Source organism: Eumetopias jubatus, unplaced genomic scaffold, assembly GCF_037043125.1.
Source record: "Eumetopias jubatus isolate StellerSeaLion01/CBP00866 unplaced genomic scaffold, mEumJub1_p1.0 scaffold_12, whole genome shotgun sequence".
Lineage (NCBI taxonomy): Eukaryota > Metazoa > Chordata > Mammalia > Carnivora > Otariidae > Eumetopias > Eumetopias jubatus.
The window spans coordinates 92255847-92274760 of record NW_028274818.1 but is presented as its reverse complement, the minus strand read 5'-3'; the positions used below and the strand labels follow the sequence as shown (position 1 = coordinate 92274760).

Genomic DNA, 18914 nt, shown 5'->3' with positions numbered 1-18914 from the left:
CAGTGCCCAGTTTTTATTCACAGTACTATATAAGAACTTCCTGATTTGGGGCTGTGTCCTGGACTTGTGAGATGCCATTGGAGATGTGGTCACGTCAAAGTGCTGCCTCTTCACTGGCTTTATAAAAGCCAATCAGCAGACCAGGCTCACCTCTCAAAGCAGGTGTTCAGCAGACCAGGCTCACCTCTCAAAGCAGGTGTTTTGAGAGTCACCATGGGCTTCAAGAGGCCATGCCAGATTAACAAGGAAGATCCCACCAACCTCTCTGATGTGAGAGGTCACTGATCATTCTAGTAGTCTTAACGTCTCAGGGTCAGAGAGAACTTTAGGAAGTAAAACCAGTGAAAATCTTAGCAACATTCAGGCTCTGAGCTAAGGGGCTGGGTGCCTAGACACCCCAGTGCTGCTGTGAGCTGGGAAGGAAGGAGTTTGCTCCAGAGGTGGTGACTTTTCTGTTCTTCCATGTGTCCTGGTCTCTTACCTCAAGGTCTTTGCATAGGTATTGTCCCCACTGCTGGGAACACCCCTCCACTGCCATCCTCACTTCCTTTACCTGAAAAAATGACCCATAATCATTTATTGCCACTCAATTTAAATGTTACCTCCGTGGAGAAGCCTTCTAGGGGTCTGCAAGTCATGCCTGGTGATGCTCTGATGTGTTCCCATGGTATCCTGCACTTGCTCTTGGACATTCCAGACTCAGAGCAGGAAGCACCTCTCGTTCACCACAAGAGCTGCAGCACCCGGCTCAGCATCTGGGATATAGTAGGTGTTCAGGAAATACTAGTTGTATGAACATGGGATGTCTGACTACATAACTACCCTTCCTAACAGAGGTGACCCAAGTCCTCACTGGACCCAAATCCAACTGGAATAAGCAAAGGAGCAGAGAGGATTTGGGTCAGCTCTGTTTAGAAGGATGCATCTGTATAAGACTAGCCCTGGGTAGGTATGTGAGGGGCAGCAAGCTAGGATGACAGCTCTCAGCAGCAATCATACTTTGCAACACTTTGATCTTGGACTTCTAGCCCCCAGAACTGCTAGAAAATACATTTCTGTGTTAAAGCCACCCGGTCTCTGGTATTTTGTTGTGGCAGCTGCAGCAGACCTAAGACTGATTATTCCCCTCGGGGAAACTGAGCCAGCTCTCTAGCTGCTTTGCTGTAGCTCGGGCATCTTGGTTTATCATGAGGCTCTTTCTCAGGGATGGCTCACCTGGAGCCAGTGGCTATGGACAAGGAGAACCAAGCCACCAGCAATTTCCACCTTTGGAGCCCTTGCAGTCTGGAAAATGCATTTCCTATAAACCTCATTAGGGCCAAATACACAGCAATGTGCCTCTAATATATTTAGCTAACTATTTAATTGGGTTATTGGCAACAGTTTCAGAGGAGTCAAATTGAGTAACAACAGAGTATGTCTAACTATCAAGGAAAAAATTATAATGTGTCGGCGTGTAGGCACTGTGAGAGCATTGCCAAGTCTGTCATCAACATAGTCTACTGGAATCACTTTCTTCAGGTGGGGACCTTGTTTTGCTTTTCTGAAAGAAATGCTGCTGTAATTACATTCACTTTTAGAGCACCGTGAAATAAATGAGAAACCCCAAATACACTAATATTTCTCACCTTAAACTGCCTCCTGCAGATCTGGTTGCTTTACCCTTTGCAAAGGAGGCTTAGTTTTGGAAGAGCAGTGAGGGGACCATTTGCTGCTCTTTTGGACCCTTCCTGACAGCAGACGTCAGGGTCCAAATTGTGCCCTATGACGCTGGTTAGCTGGGTCCCCCAAAACGTCACCTGTATAACCTATGGCCATCTCTAGCATGCCCTGCTTGGAGCCACTCACCCCCCACCCCCACCCCATTCCTAATCTGATACCAAGTTCTGTTGATTCTCCCTCTGTGGCAGATGCATTCAGGCCGGCTACCATGGACAGCTGCACTCCCTCTAGCGCCCATATTGTAAGTGCACTGTGAGGTCTCTGCTTCCTCCAAAGACCCAGAATATTTCCATCATTGTAAAAGTCCTATCAGACAGCTCTGCTCCCAAGCCTCCAAAGGTCACTCAGCTGTGTGCACATACTACCCAGATGTACAGGGGCGCTAACACGCCTGGGGGACTACTTCCAACCAATGGGTGATGGGAGATTCTCAGGCTCCCTGTCCTCCCGTGGGCCCATTTTGTCTCCAGTAGCAGTTCTGTTTGGTTCCTCAGCTGGTCCCCAGTGGGACTGAGTTCCAGATGCCCACAGGGGTCATTTGCTCTTTGGCATACCTTTTACTGGTTCATCTCCCTTTCCTGTCTTATCTTCGTTCTGGATCTGTTAGCTTTCTTTTTGTCATACTGTCTTCATCTGATATTGGTGTCAGTTAAATAGTAGCCTCATAAAGTAAACCGAAAGTGTCATCCTCTTCTATTTTCTGGAAGAGGGATTGTGTAGAATTGTTATTTTTCTTTAAATATTTGATAGAAGTCTCCAGTGAAAGCCTCTGGGCCTGGAGACTTCTGGGACTTTTCAAATTACAGATTCATTTTTCTTAATAGTTACAGGGCTATCCAAATTACTGGCTTCACACTCAAGTGAATTGTGTGCTTTTCAAGGAACTGGTTCATTTCATTTAAGTCATTTGTGCTTTTCAAGGAACTGTTTCATTTCATTTAAGTTATCACATGTGTGTGTGTGTAGACTGTGCATGTTGTTTGTAGTATTCCTTTATTATTGTCCTTTGGATGCCTGCAGGGTCTGTAGTAGTATCTCTGCTCCATTCCTGATACTGGCAATTCGTGTCTTCTCTCTTTTTGTTTTTGTCAGTCTTCCTAGAAATTTGTCACTTTTATTGATTTTTTTCGAACCAGATTTATGTTTCATTGATTTTCTCTACTGTTTTCCTATTTTTAGTTTTGCTGATTTTTTTGTTTTTATCTATCTTCTGCTTTCTTGTAGGCTTATTTTTTTTTCTCGGTTCTTGAGATGGTAGCTGAGATTATTATTTTGAAAGTTCTACTCTTTTCTCATGTAAGCATTTATGTAAGCTATAGATTTTCTGTCAACATTTCTTTATCTGTGTCCACAAATTTTGTTATGTTGTATTTTCATTTTCATTCATTTCAATGTATTTTTAATTTCCCTTGAGACTTCCCCTTGGACTCATAAATTATTTAAAAGTATATTGTTTAGTTTCCAAATGTTTGGAGGTTTTGCTGTTCTCTTTCTGTTATTCATTTCTAGTTTGATTCTGCTATAGTCAGAGAACACACTCTATATGATTTAAATTTATTGAGGTTTGTTTTCTATTGTAGGAGATGGTCTATTTGGGTATATGTTTTGTGAGCCCTTGAAAAGAATATGTATTGGGCGCCTGGGTGGCTCAGATGGTTGAGCGTCTGCCTTCGGCTCAGGTCATGATCCCAGGGTCCTGGGATCGAGTCCCGCATTGGGCTCCCTGCTCCTTGGGAGCCTGCTTCTCCCTCTGCCCCCCCCGTCTCTCATGAATAAATAAATAAAAAAAGTTTAAAAAAAAGAAAAGAATATGTATTATGCTGATATTGGGTGGAGTGTTCTATAAATGTCAACTAAATCTTGCTGGTTGATGGTGTTGTTGAGTTCTTCTACATCTTTACTGATTTTCTGACCAGTTAAGAGGGGGTGTTGATGTCTCCAATTGCGATTGTGTTTTTGTCTATTTCTCCTTTCAGTTCTATCCATTTTTGCTGCACATATTTTGTAGCTCTGTTGTTTGCTGCACACAAATTTAGGATTGTTATATCTTCTTGGTAGATGAATTCTTTTATCTTTATATGGTGTTCCTTTCTGTCTATGATAGTTGTTTTTGCTCTGGAGTCTATTTATCTGACATTAATATATCTTGCTGTTTTTGGTTAGGTTTTTCAGGATACATATCTCTCCATCATTTGACTTTAAAAAAAATAAGAGATTTATTTATTTATTTGAGAGAGAGAGGGTGGGGAGAGGGAGAGGGAGAGAGAAATTCAAGCAGACTCCTTGCTGAGCACAGAGCTGGAAGTGGGGCTCTATCTCATGACTATGAGATCACAACATGAACTGAAACCAAGAGTCTGATGCTTAATCAACAGCACCATCCAGGTGCCCCTCCATCCTTTTACTTTTAATCTACATATATTGTTACATTTGAAGGGAGGTTCTTGTAATGAACATGTAGTTAGGCCACTCTGCCAATCTCTGTCTTTTAATTGATGTATTTAGACTACTTATATTTAATGAGATTATTGATATATTAGGGGTTAAGTTTGCCTTTTTATTTTTTTGCTTTATGTTTGTTCTCTCTGTCTTTAATTTCTCTGTTTTCTTTTTCTTGCCTTCCTGTGGGTTACTTGAATAATTTTTAGAATTCCATTTTGATTAATTTATAGTGTTTTTGAGTGTATATTGTTGTATGCCTAAAATGTATGTATATATACACACAATGTATATATACACTATATACACATAATTTTTAAGTCTACTGGTACAGTGTTTCATTAGCTTAAGTGAAGTGTAGAAGCTTTCCTCGCTTTACATCCCTTTCCAATATGATTTTAAATATTTCTTCTACATACATTTAGAAACACATCAGATAGCATTATAATTTTTGAATCAACCATCAAACATAATTTAGAAAACTCAAGGGGAGATGAAAACATACTGCATTTACCCATATCTCTTTTATTTACTCTTTATTGTTCTTTCTTCCTCCTTGATGTTCCAGGACTCCTTTAATCATTTCCTTTCCATTTAGAGAATTTTCTTTTGTTGTTCTTTTAAAGTAGGCCAGATGGTGACAAATTCTTTTAGTTTTCCTTTATCTGAGAATGTCTTGATGTCTCCTCATTCCTGAAGGATATTTTTGCTGAATATAGAATTTTGGGTTGACAGTTCTTTTCTTACAGCACTTGAAAAATGTGCTACTTTCCTCTAGGCTTTGTGGCTTCGGATGAGAAATCCATGGTCTTTCAAATTATTTTCCCCATAGATAAAGTACTGTTTCTCTCACTGACTTCCAGTTTTTTTCCTTTGGTTTTCAGGAATTGAATATGATAAGTTTTGATGTGGATTTCTTTGGTTTTATCCTGTTTGCTGAGCTTTCTGCATCTGTGGGTTTATGTCCTTTGCCAAATTTGTTAAGTTTCCCATCTCCAAGTCCTTTTCAGCCCCACCCTCTTTCTCCTCTTCTGGGACTCCAGTGTTAGATCTTTGTTACAGTCCCAGAGGTTCTTGAGGCTCTATTCAATTTTACTTTATTTTATTTATTTATTTTTAAGATTTTTATTTTATTTTAAGTATCTCTACACCCAATGGAAGGCTCAAACTCACAACCCTGAGATCAAGAGTCACACACACCATGGACTGAGCCAGCCAGGCACCCCTATTCAAGTTTATAAAGTCTGTTTTCTCTCTGTTATTCAGACTGGATAATATCTATTGTTCTGTCTTCAAGTTCACTGATTCCTTCCCCAGTTTCCTCTTTTCTTCAGTTGAGCCCATTCATTGGGTACTTTCTTCTTCTTCTTTTTATTATTTAAAGATTTTATTTATTTATTTGAGAGAGAACAAGTGAGAGGGAGAGAGAGAACGAGTGGTGGGTGGTTGGTGAGGGAGAAGCAGACTCCCAGGTGAGCAGGGAGCCTGATGCGGGGTTCAATCCCAGGATCCTGAGATCATGACCTGAGCTGAAGGCAGACGCTTAACTGACTGAGCCACCCAGGTGCCCCTATTGGGTTCTTTCATTTATAGTATTTTTCAGTTCTAGAATTTCCAATTGGTTCTCCTTTATATGTTCTGTATCTTCTCTAAGACTTTATTTCTTTGCCAAGGCTTTCTATTTACTCATTTGTTGTAAGTGATTTTTTTAAAAAGTTGCTCTTGGAAGCATTTTTATGATTGCTACTCCAAAATCTTTGTCAGATAATCATAACATGCCTGTCTTATCAATGTTGGCATCTATTGATTGCCTTTTTTTTCATTCAAGTTGAGATCTTTCTTGGTATGATAAGTGATTTTTTTTAAAGTAGGCTTTATGCCCAATGTGGGGCTTGAACTCACAATCCTAAGATTAAGAGTTACATGCTCTACTGACCTGATCTAGCCAGGCACCCTGACAAGTGATTTTTAATTGAAACCTGCACATTTTTGTGTTATGTTCTGAGAATCTGAATCTTATTTAAATCTTCTGTTTTAGCTGGCTTCCTCTGACATTTCTCTGGCAGGGAGTGAGAGGGTCCTAACCTCATTACTGCCAGGTGGGGATAGAAGTCCAGGTTACCCATTTGTTGACACCCAGGTGGGAGGCTCCTTGTTACTTCTGGGCAGAGTTAGGAGTTCACCTCCTCACTAGGCCTCCATGGATATCTCGCTGGATGGGAAGTTTAGGAGTGCCTCATTTTTGGTGCCCACTTGGTCTTCATGACACCATGGTCATGATGTCATCATTATCATTGGACCGTAGTGAAATTTCTGACTCAGGGGGCAGTGAGAAGTGTCTAATTACTGTCTGATTGAAGTTCAGGTTCTGTACATGGTCTCCGTTGATACTGATGTGATGGGGAGCTCTTCATCACCCTCTGGGGTAAGGTTCCCTATTGGACCCTGGGAGAGATTGGGTTTCTTGTTCCAGCCTGTTAAGTGTGGTAGTCTAAGTTCCCCACTAAGCCTTCCTGGCATGGGGTGGGGGACAGGCCTAGCACTCTCTGTGGTGCTTGGCTGCCCTAGAGTGGTTATTGTCCACACATTTTCCGCCTTGTTAGGTTGCCCTTTCACATTCCTTTGGCTAGAAAGAACCAGCTTCTGTTGGGACTTTTTGTCTATGACTGATGATATTTCTGGATTGTTGCCTTTTTCAGCCCTAAGTTGGGGATATATGAGGCAAAAAGAAAACCCAGGGAACTCACTGTCATGTCTTGCCTTGGGTCCCAATGTCCTTAGCCATTCTGCCTCCTTCTCTTCACCTTTCCGAGTCCCATGATTGTTTTATATATATAGGCCAGGGCTTTTCCGGAGAGCTGAGGAGGAAGAATAGGGAAAAGAACACCTACTTCATCCTCCTGGAAGCATGTGTTAATAGATAATAGTTCAGTGCATATTTTTAAAAATCAAAGTTACTGCAAAAAAATCCAGGATGAACAAAATTCAAGCATTTTAAATGAAGATAGGCTCAGTCTTATTGACTTTCCCTTTTGTTTTCTGTTCTCGTATGGCTTGCCACAGCACTGCAACTGGCCTTACCTTTATTGAAAATGGTTTCATTTTGTGCCTCATGTAATTTTTGCATTAATTTTGATTTTTTGAAGTATTGCATCAAAATGTTTATGGTGAGGGGTGCCTGGGTGGCTCAGTCAGTTAAGTGTCTGACTCTTGATTTTGGCTCAGGTCATGATCTCAGGGTCCTGGGATGAAGCCAACTTTGGGCTTCCTGCTCAGTGGGGGGTCTACTTGTCTCCCTCGCCCTCTGCCCCACACCTGCTTGCATCCTCTCTCTCTCAAATAAATAAATAAATCTTTAAAAAAATGTTTGTTGTGATTTTTGAGTTTTTTTGAGCCCCCTAAATATTATCCCAAGGCAAATGCCTCAGTTGCCTTACCCTGGTTCAAGTTCTGGTCCATGTGGCCTTTTAAACCACCCCGCCTGATACGGCCCTTTGGCTGGGGGAACATGTGTTTGTGATGAGTCTAGCTGCCTGAGTGTTGGTGGGCAGATCTCCTCTTTCCAAAGCCCTGCCCTTCTTGAGAGCAGAGGCACCTGGGGTCAGTGCAGGGATAGCCGCTCTTTCTGGCTACAGTAGGACTTCGAAAAATCCTCAAAGGCTGCCAAAACTGGTGACACAAATTGCTAAAACTTCAAAAATAGAACAGAAACAAAGATTGAGTGAATTAATTGCCTAGTAAATTGATCATTTGGCAAATTGATTTTCGGTGCATTTGGGAGCATCCTTTGTGAGGTCCCTGCGGCTATGAGCCTGAGGGTGTCTCCGGCGACTCCCTTGCCTTCCAAACAGCACTCTTCCTGGGTCTCCATCATTTTGTCTACACCTGGGCAGGTAGGCAGGAGGTAACATCAGAATGTCCCATGGCTTGTGAAGGAAATGAAGGGACCAAAGTGGCAGTCACTAAGAAGCAGGAGGCCCTGCCTATATGGCTGCTACATATAGGCAGGGCCTCTTTGAGGAGGTGACCATTGGAGAAGGAGCTGGCTGTGGGAAGAGCATTCGCAGCAGAGGGAACAGCATGTAGGAGGGGATGCAGTGGGGTGGAGGGAAACAATTGCTAGTTTGAACCCTTCCTCTGCCACTTTTGAGCCTGGTGCCCTTGGATTGGGCCTGTGACTTCTTGGAGCCTTAGTTTTATCATCTTTAAAATGAGGATAATACCTACCTGTGAGGGCTGATACGAGGAGAAAAGAGATTAGAGCTGCTGGGGACTGAATTGGATCCCACTGCCTGCAAATGCATATGTTGAAGCCCTAAACCCAACATGACTGTGTTTGGAGATAGGACTTCTGGAAGGTGTAAAGTGAGGTCATAAGCATGGGATCTTTAATGGGATAGGGTTGGTGGCCTTAGAAGAAGAGCAAGAGCACTGTGAGCATGCATCAAGGAAAGCCCACATCTGAAGGCCAGGAAGAGGGCTCCCACCAGAACTGGCCATGCTGGAGCCCTGATCTCAGACTTGAAGCCTCCAGAATGGTGAGAAAGGACTTTTCCACATTGAAGCCTGCCGGTCTATGGTATTTTGTTATGGCAGCCTGAGCTGGAGACTGAGACAAGGGTTGAGCATGACCTGTTACTCATTTCTTAAATCATGGAATCAACACGTATTGAGCTCTCTCACTTATAAGCATGGGGTGTCATTCTAGTCGCTGAACAAATCCCCCAAATCTCTGCCCCTGCAAATTAGTGGGAAAGACAACAATGGATGTTGCTTCATGAAGAGGGGAAACTGAGCCAGGGCTAAGGGATGGGAGAAGTGGTGAGAGGCTGTAAGTTTAAAACAGAGTGGTCACTGGGGTGCCTGGCTGACTCAGTCAGTGGAGCGTGCGACTCTTGATCTTGGGGTTGTGAGTTCAAGCCCTACGTTGGGGGTAGAGGTTACTTAAAAATAAAATATTAAAAAAAATAGAGTGGTCAGGGAGGGCCTCCTTGAGAAGGTGATATTTGTGTGGAGATCTGAAGGAAGCAAGGGTATAAAAAGTATCTCAGGGTGGGGGACCAGCAAGTGCAAAGGCCCTGAGGCAGGAGTGTGCCTGGGGAGGCGAATGTGACAGAGAGAAATGAGCAAGCAGGAGGGAAGTAGAAATGAGCTTGGAAAGGCCACTGTATGGACTTTTTATCAGAGAGGTGGAAGGCAAAGTAGGAGTTTGAGCAGAGGGGGAATGTAGCGGAGGGGTTTAACACCTCAGTCTGGCTGCCATGCGAGAAGACACTATTGAGGGCCAAGAGTTGGCTGGAAGCATGGAGACCAGAGGGGCCGCTGCAGTGAGTCAGCTAACAGACGCTGGTGGCTTGGACCAGGGTGGGAGAGGAGGCTGCGAGAAATGGCATCCTGGATGGACCTTGGAGGTAGATCCAGTAGGGTTTGCTAATGAATCAGATATGAAGGGTGAGAGATCCTCGCAGGAGTGAACTTGTTCAGCCCTTGGGAGATAGTCCCTGACCCCAGAAGCCCCTCAGTGTGTTTCGGTGGCCCTGGTGGTGAGGAGATTGCCTCCAATGCCCCTGGCATTGGCCATTGAACAAGAATGGTGGTGCCGAGCAGCTCTAATTGCTTTGAGTATTTGCATCAGAGGAAAAACCAGCTCTCTTTATAAAAAAGAGATTAGAAGGAGATGCTCCATGGACATAGCGGGCAGGGCTGGGATGCAGGGGGCATGCCAGAGGGTCGGTGCCTGTAGGATACAGGTAAGGAGAGCCAGGGTGCATGATAGTCATGGTCACAGGCTGCAGACTTCCTTGGAGCCACAACTGGACACACATTGGAAAGGGGGCAGGGACTTCACCTCGATCATTCTTCAGGGCTGATGTCCTCAGCTCCTGGAGCTATACAGCTGCCCTGGGCCTCCAAGCAGATGCCCCTCCTAGAGGCAGCCATGGCCAGTAATTGGCTGGCTGGGGGACGCAAAAGTCTGGTCCCTTTGTCTCAATTCCGGGCAACTCTGGGGAGCCATTTGGCTCCAGAGCTCAGGGTGGGACAGAAGGCAGCCTCACTTGCAACCACACTACAGTTCAGCTTGGCTCTCCACCAAATCCTGCCTTCCTCGCTTCCTTCTGGTGTGTCTCCCCAGAGCTCCCCACCCACCTCACTGAGCTGTACCTCCCAATCTGTTTCCAGGGACCCCCATCTAGCACAGTGGGCTGCCATGGTTTCTGACAGCTCCATTGGGTACTCCCCTGACAATTCATCCTGTCTGAGACAGAGTCCGCCATCCTCCCTGCCTCTGATCTTCCTCATCCAGGGAATGGCATCGTCCCCTACCCAGTTGCCCAAGCCAGAAACACAGGGGTTTCCCTGATACAGCTTCTTCCCTTACCTTGTCATTATCCAGTCCATCATCACGCCCTGTTGGCTGCCCTCAAATCTCTTCCTTTGTGTCCATTCCAGTGGCCAGACACCACCATCCCCTGCTTAGACAGCTAGATCAGCCTCTTCACAGGCCTCCCTGCCTTCATCCCGGTCTTCCTCCAATCTGTTCTTCCTAGACTGAATACATTCTAAAAATACAATTCAGATTTTTTCTACCTCTCTCTTCATGTTTCCCTATATACATATATGTGAATAAAATACATATATTATATGCATGTAATGTGTATATTATGTGTAAGGTATATAAAATAAATACATGTGATATGTGCCTGTTTATTCCATCTATTCAGACAAAGGTGATTGTGTGGTTATGTAGTTGATTCTATATTCCATATAATATGGCCATAAGCTTTGCTCTCTTTTCTTATTGAGGAATCATTTAGATATAGTAAATGGCACAAATCTTAAGTATTCATCAGCTTGATGATTTTTTTTTATGTAACCACCACCAAGGAAGAAGATATAGAACATTTTTGTAATATCCCAAAGGGCTCCCTTGTGCCCTCTCCCAGCTGTTACTCCCCAAAGATAACCCATATTATAGTCCCCATCACACTGATACATTTTCTGTTAAATGGAATCGTATAGTGTGTACTGCTTGGGGTATGGCTTCTTTCGCTAAATGTTATACTTGTGAGATCCATCTACGTTGTGGGTGGAGGTAGTTCATCCTTCTGCTGCAGCTTAGCAATAATCCATTGCATGAATATACCACAATTTATCCATCCTCCTGCTGATGGAGATTTGGGTTGTTTGCAGTTTGGGGTTGCTATGAACATTTCACATATTCCTTTAGGTGGACAGAAGAAATCATTTGTCTTGGATGTATACCCAGCAGTGAAATTGCTAAGTCAAGGGGCAGGGGTCCATTTAGCTTTGGGAGATAAGCCAGTTTCCCAAAGTGGTTGTACCATTTCATACTCCCACCAGCAGAGGATGAGAGCTCCCATTGCTGCACAGCCTTGCCACCGTCTGGTATTATCAGGCCTTTAATTTTAGCCATTCTCGTGGGGATGTAGGATTCCTGGTGTGGTTTTATTTTTTTTATGTATTTTTTAAAGAGAGAGCAGGGGATAGGGAGAGGGGGAGAGAGAGAGAGACCCTCAAGCAGGCTCCATGCAGGGCTCAATCTCACAACCCTGAGATCATGACCTGGGCCAAAATCAAGAGTTCCGTGCTTAACTACCTGAGCCACCCCGGCGCCCCTGGTGTGGTTTTAGATTGCATTCCTGTGATGACGTGGGCCCCAGCTGCAGTCTTTTTACCCGGCAACCCACCACCTTCCATCTCATTGGCCCAGCGTGTATACTTGACTGTAACCTGGGCCAATCAGAATTGGGAAGTGAGACTCCAAGATGTTCACGAGGCTGCCGAGAGCTTGCAGAAGGCCTTCAAACTAGGGAGCTAAGAGGCGGCGGTCTCCCTGCGGAGAAGCCAGAAAGCCAGTCCGTGGAGGGAGAGGGAAGCAGACACGGGAGGGGACAGGACAGTGAGACATCTGAGTGCCGAGAAGAAGCAGGCGCCGAGAGAACCGTCCTCCGCTGGCCCCCACGCTGTGCCCCCACCTGTGACAGACCCCTCTGTCCTCAGTAAGCTACTCCTTTGTCACCTCTCCTCCTACGCCAGCTCTTGGAGTGGATTTTCCCCCTCGCAACGTATTTTCTCAACGTTTTTGCCTCCTTTCTGTCTTTCCCCCTTGTTCTTAGCATGTCTTTTTGAAAATGTCAGCCTCTTGCTCGGGGGAGGGGAAGGGAGAGGGAGGCTAGCATTTATTGGTGTCTCGCTGTGTGTCAGGCCCCAAAATGGGCATCATCTCAGATGTGTTACACGCAAGCCTGTGAGGGAGGGACTGGTGTTACCCTGTTGCACAGATGTGGGGAGGTGAGGCACAGAGAGGGTAAGGGCCTGGCTCAGAGGTGGCTCAGCAGGGGGCGCACTCCCAGGCTGGTCTGACTCTGAAGCCTCTATTCTGCTAGGCTCCGTGCCCTTTGTCCATCAGTGAGTCTGAGTGTTAAAAGATGGGACAACAGTTGCCTTTGTCACCGTTTGCAGAGTTTGTGTGCCCCACCCTCACCCCAGGACCCCGGGCCGTTTAGGTTGTGTTACAACAGAGGAGAGCAGCTCCTCACGGGACTCTAGAGATGCCCTCCATTCAGAATTTCCTCCCATTCATATCTCCCTTCCAGCCATGCCTTGTTCCAAGTGCTCTTTGAGAGTAACATCATTTACTTCCAGAAAGTTCTTCCTTGGATGCAACTAAAATCCCAGATGGCACTGTAGTGTCAAGGGGGAAAATGTACTATGAAGTCACATAGACTTGGGTCCAAATCCCGTTCTTCTCAGTGATGAGCTGAGGAACCACAGGCAAAGATTGGGACTCTCTGAGTCTGTTTCCTTATCTATAAAATGGGGCTGATGAGTCTTACGGCGGGGAGTTTTTGTAAGTTACTTAAGTAGGTTGTGATCTTCCTGGGTCGCAGGCTCTCACCACTGACTTCCCTGCTCGCTGTCATCCTGTGACACCTAAGCTAGCTACCCCTTCCTCCTTCCCTCTACCCATCGCCTCAGCCTGGTGACTCAGCCACCATGTTCCAAGGTGCACTCCCAAGGTTTCCACGCATCTGACTGTGACTGCGACTCGACCGCGGGAGTGAACCGCACCAGCGTGTCCAATGTAAGAAACTGTGCCGGCATTGAAGACATTGTTAGGCAGAGGGCCGAAGCTGATACAGACACCTTGGCACTGGTATTGGAAGCTCCAAATCAAGAAAAGGTTTCAGACAATGACATGAAGTTAATGGATTTACATGTTGAACTTGGAATTCCCGAATTCGAGTGAAGCTGTGGAGGAAAGATGACTTCTGGCGAATGGGCATCATGTACGCTGAGATCTCAGTCATCCTGGGGACCCTGGTGTCACTTCTTGTGCAAAAGATGGAGTGAGCTTTTCTCCAAGAAACTTGGGAGTAGAAATATAAAGCTGTGGCAAATGAGTGGTGTTGATAGGAGGAGGCTGTCACCCTAGAGATGAGTGAGCCAAGTTCAGCTAACTTTTGCACTGAGGTCCCAGAACTGCTTTACGGAAGCGACTCCACCCTCCCCTGCGGTCACACTCGGTATGCCTGTGGACGGCCCCCTTGTCGGAGAGCATCAGGTTGCAGAAAATAAAGCTAAGCTCTCTGAGAACTCCTTCTAAGATGCCAACATATACTTAAGAATCTTCTGTCACGAGTGTGTGCCTCTGAGTACCATTTTCCATAAATAACCATTTTCCCCCCTCCATTCTCTACAAGAATCCAGTCCAAGTGAGATCTAGTCTTGTTAATCTAGAAATACTTCTGCCGTACCTAGAAATACTCCTTAGGATTTTTAGAACAAAAGGGGTTTGACTCTAAATGCAGTTTTAAGACTTGTTTTCAGTTTAAAGGAGTTATTTGAATTTCAAAAGCAAACCAAGGGTTAAATAAGTAAAAGTAAAGCTTTTTTTTTTTTTTTTTTGTTTAGCTTTACCCTTGACACATAAGATGCCAATACATAGTAATCGTTTTTGCTATTTTTATAGTTTCTTTTGTCCAGGGAGTTCCCGTTACCTGTCTCTGCATGGCTTAATGGTCTCAGTCTGGTTGCTGTACCCCGACATACCCCTGACCCCTCTGAAACACTTCCTCAGCAAGGCAAACCTCTCTGTGAGAATTTCAGGACAGGATTACTCGCTAGGAGGCCTTGGTTGTTGCTAGATGCAGCAAAAACAAATATTGTTTTAGAAACATTAATAATTGAGAGGTTTTCAGCACAGAATTGGCCAGCATTAGGGGAATTGAAAATTAAGACTAAGACACTATCTCAAGCAGATTTTCTGTTGAATAATTCACAGAGCTAATGCCCATGAAGACCTAGAAGAGAAAATACCTTCTGTATCTGTTCTCCCCACCCCTGCCACTGACTCCATCACCTTGACTCCCCACCCCCCCCAACCAGCTCCTGGCAGACAGGGTTGGGGGGAGGAAGGGGCATCTGGGGAAGTAAATTAAAGCCAACAACACAGCAGAGTTCTGATTTGGATTTTCACTGTGGTTTTGCCCCCATGTTGCTGTGTGACCGCTGATGAATTCTGTCCCTCTCTGAGTAGCAGTCCTGCCAACTTTGAACCAGACTCTGATTCTTTGAGGTCGAAGTGATGGAAGGGACTTTAAGTACCCACTGAAACCTCCATTCCCAGGGAGATCTATACCCCAAAGCATTTGTAGGATGGGGTCTATTTCATTTCAGATCTCCCTCCTTCCTTCTTTCACACATTTGCTGCGTGCCTACTCACACTGAGCATGGGAGATTTTGTCTCCCCTGTGCATGATTACAGTTCACAGTGACTTGGACAAAGATGGAGTGAAGCAGAGGGTAGTGGGTGCAGGAGTGACACCTAAATTCAGCCTGAGGTCTGATCAGGGAAGGCTTTGTGGGGGAGGCAACACGTGAACTGAGTCCTCTGGAGAGAGCTGGTAGGAGAAGAAGGGCAGGGGGAGGGTGTTCCAGGTTATAGAGAAAATTTGTAGAAATATAAATATATATTGTAGAAATATATATGTAGAAATAATATATATAATATATATTAAATTATAAATTATATATAAATAAATTATAAATAAATATATATGTAGAAATATAAAGTATTTCATAAAAATATAAAGAGAGAGAAGGAAAAGTCCTTTTGTGGGGACAGCAAGGGGACACGGGGAAGAGGCTGGATCCTGTAAGGCATTAAGGTTAAGTTAAGGGACTTGCCTTTGGACTTTACTCTGAGGGCAATGGGGAGCCAGCCAAGGTGTAAACAGGGTGCTGGAAACTCGACTGATTTGTTTTAGAAAGATCCTGGCACTGGTGTGTGGAGCACTTGGTGGTTCCTGTGTTCTGGTGTAAATCCTCAGGGTGTTGGTTTAAACCCTTCTCAGCCTGGTCAAACAGATTGCCTGTCACTATTTTTGAAAAAAATTGTTTTTCTTTCTACGGTCCATCCAGTCTCAAGCTGTGTTCTTGTCTCAGTTCATACATTACATCTATTCTCTGTGGCGGGCGGGAGGGAGTTTGTGTGGGGTTCCCAAGAAGGACAACCCCCCCACCCCTCCATTGCCGAGTTGGGGTCATTGTTAGCTCAAACTTGATCTTGCCAAGTTCAGGGTAGGAAGGCAGCCAGTCCCCAAGGAGAACTGGCTTCCTAGGCCAGACTTAGAGTGGAAGGCTCAAACTGGTGGCTCCGGGGGTAAATCCGGACCTAAGGATATGTTTTGTTGCAGCAGTGTTTTGTTTGGGGGGAAAAATGAGAAATAATCACTATTTAAAAATCAGGAGATTTCTCATAAAAACTCTGGGATTCTGATTTTCTAGGAATAGCAGACATGGCCACCCTGGTATCCCCTTCCTTCAAAGCAGGCACTGGCTACCCTGTGGACAGTCCCCGCTCTTCCCTGTCACCTCCCTGTCCTGAGGCTGATGGCAGCCACTCTCTGCCATTATCTCTGCCAATTGCAATGCTGACTTCCTTCTACAAAATGAGGAAGAATGTAAACTATTCCTTGATATCCACATCTCCATCAAACACAGAAAAATGAAGGACAATAAAGAGGGCCACATATTTCAAGACAAATGGGAGAGCACAGATTTCTTGATGGAAATAAAAAATCCTTGTTTGATACAGACACCAAGTGGGTCTGGTTGAAAGAGTCTAAGATGCTTTGACTAGTAATAGTAAATCCGGCTCCCACTGCCCTCACGCCTGTTCCTCTCCTGGCCTGGTACTGGTGGGTTTGGGCCTGGGAGGGCAGATGAGATGTGGTTTCAGAATCCCAAATGTCAGAACCATCTTTTCTATTGTTCTTCCCAGATTCCTGTGGTCAGAGGCCCCATGAAGGGGACAAATGTGGAGTGTGGGGGTCTGAATGGCCTGAGCCCTGCCTCACTGCCCAGCCTTCTCCCAAGCGAGCTCTGCTCATACCCATGTGTGTGTCTACTTTTATTTGGGGTGGGGGTGCAGGGATGGTTTCAAGTACTTTTTTAAAAAATGCATAAAAGCCATTGATCTGCTAGGGCCCCTTCATGTACCTTGGGGACAAACTAAAGCCAGGGAAGGGGACTGACCTGCCCCTTGTCACCTTCATGGTCCTATGTGGGGAAAGAGCCCATGCCCTGCCTTTTTGTCCCCCTCTGGGCAGCAGGCTGCAGGGAGAGTGAGGCCCCTGGCCTCCTGGGCTCCATCCTCTGCATAGTTTGCCCAGGCTTGTAAACTCAAAGGCCTATGGGCCAAGCCAACAGTGAGTTTGGAGCAGGGGAGGTCAGGTCCTGCTGCTTGCTGGCAGGTGGGAATGGGAGCCAGGGCTGCCAGCTCTCAGGTAGCCAGCAGTTTGGGTCTTTTTTTTTTTTTTTTTAAAGATTTTTATTTATTGAGAGAGAGAGAGAATGGTAGAGAGAGAGCATGAGAGGGAGGAAGGTGAGAGGGAGGAAGGTGAGAGGGAGAAGCAGACTCCCTACCGAGCAGGGAGCCTGATGTGGGACTCGATCCTGGGACTCCAGGATCATGACCTGAGCCGAAGGCAGTCGCTTAACCAACTGAGCCACCCAGGCACCCAGCAGTTTGGGTCTTTAAGTGAAATCTGTGGGCTGGCACTTCTGATTTTTGGTCCCAGTGCAGAGCAACTTGCGGGCCAAAGTGGTGCCTTATTCTGACTTGCTTCCCCACTGCCTAGGGTATGCCTTAGCTCGTGAATGCTGAATGAGTTCATTCATTCATTCCTCTTCAGTTTCTCATGTCTTCCTTCAGCAACCATTTGTCACCACCCACCTTGTGCCGGGCCCTGAGCCAGGAGCTGGGGCTGGGGCAGGGGGAATAGAAGACAAGTAACAGAAACACAGCCTGAGTGGTGAGCTGCCCGCGAGGAGAGTCATGCCCGCCCTCAGGCTCATTGCAATGATAACTGTCACTTATTGAGGGCCTACTATGTGCACTGGGCCCCACGGGGCTTTATACAGAGGAGTGTACTTTTCACAACAACCCTTGGAGGGACTGCTTTCATTCCCATTTTACAGATGATGACTTTAGTCATCACTAGATGAGCTAGTGTTTGTCAGACCCAAGACACATGCCCAGAGATTCTGAATCCAGAGTCTGTCCTCGAAACCACTGCGAATTCTAGGATTAGCTTGAGGCCATCCTGTGCCCACACTGGGGTTAACGTGATATGTAAGGGAAGGATTTTCATCAGCTTTCACAGACTACAACTGATATCCATTGAGGCGAGCCTCAAATGAGCCCAAGAGGGATGTCTGTCAACACTCATATTTATAACCTTGACAAACTTGATGGGTATGTGTGTGTGTGCCACTTTCAACCTCTGTAGGCTCCCATTTTGTCACCTTTCATATTTTGAGAACTAACGTTACAATCGAGGTTTGACCCGTTTCCTTTGCAATGCTCAGATTCAACATATCCATTCCAAAGTATATATTTAGCACCTACTGTGTGCAAGGCAGGCTTCTACTTGCTGGCGACACAATGACACACCCACTGTGAAAAGGCATTGTTCTAAGCTCCAGGGACACAACTGTGAGCAAAATAGATCCTGTCCCTGCTCCGGTGGAGTTGAAGACTTATGGGCGAGGCAAATTTTAATCTGAGAACCACACAAGGAAGTGTCAAGTGACAACCAGCCATGAAAGTGCTGTGAAAGAGAGGGACATGGTGGCCCGAGAGTGTGTTCTGGGGAGATTGGATCAGGTGGCGGGAGCAGGGAAGTGACAGGTGAGCTGAGCTCTGCAAGAAAAGTAGGCAGTGACCAGGTGAAGGGGCAAAGCATATTCTAGATAGAGGAGTTGCTGCTGCAAAGGTACTGGGTCAGTGGGTCTGTGGAAGTGAAGGCCCCACAGAGAGGAAAGTGGTTTGTGATGAGGCTGGAGTGGTGAGCAAAGGCCAGACCCTTGCTGGTGGTGGTGGGAATTTTGTTCTTTATCCTGAGAGTAAGGGAGGGTCATCAGAGCACTATCAGTTAGCTTTGGCCATGGAACAAACTATCCCCAAACATAGTGACTTAAAACAACCACGTCTTCTTTAGCTCGGGAGCCTGGAGGGTAGCAGTTTGTGCTGGGCTCAGCTGGTGGCTCCTCTGGTCTGGGGCAGGCCCAGCTGATCTTAGGTGGACTTATTCATGTGTCCATGGTCAGCTGATGGGTCACGTGGGGCTGGCTGGTTCATGATGGCCTCTCTCCTCATGTGACAGGTTAGCCCAAGCTTGGTCACAGGATGGCTGCCTAGTGTGAAGTGTGTGAACAGAAGCCAC

General features: G+C 45.6%; 1 pseudogene; it reads left to right on the top strand.

The window, feature by feature from the left end:
• Positions 1–213: 213 nt before the first annotated feature.
• Positions 214–13789, top strand: LOC114214411 (DNA sliding clamp PCNA pseudogene; annotated as a pseudogene).
• The last annotated feature ends 5125 nt before the right edge of the window (positions 13790–18914 follow it).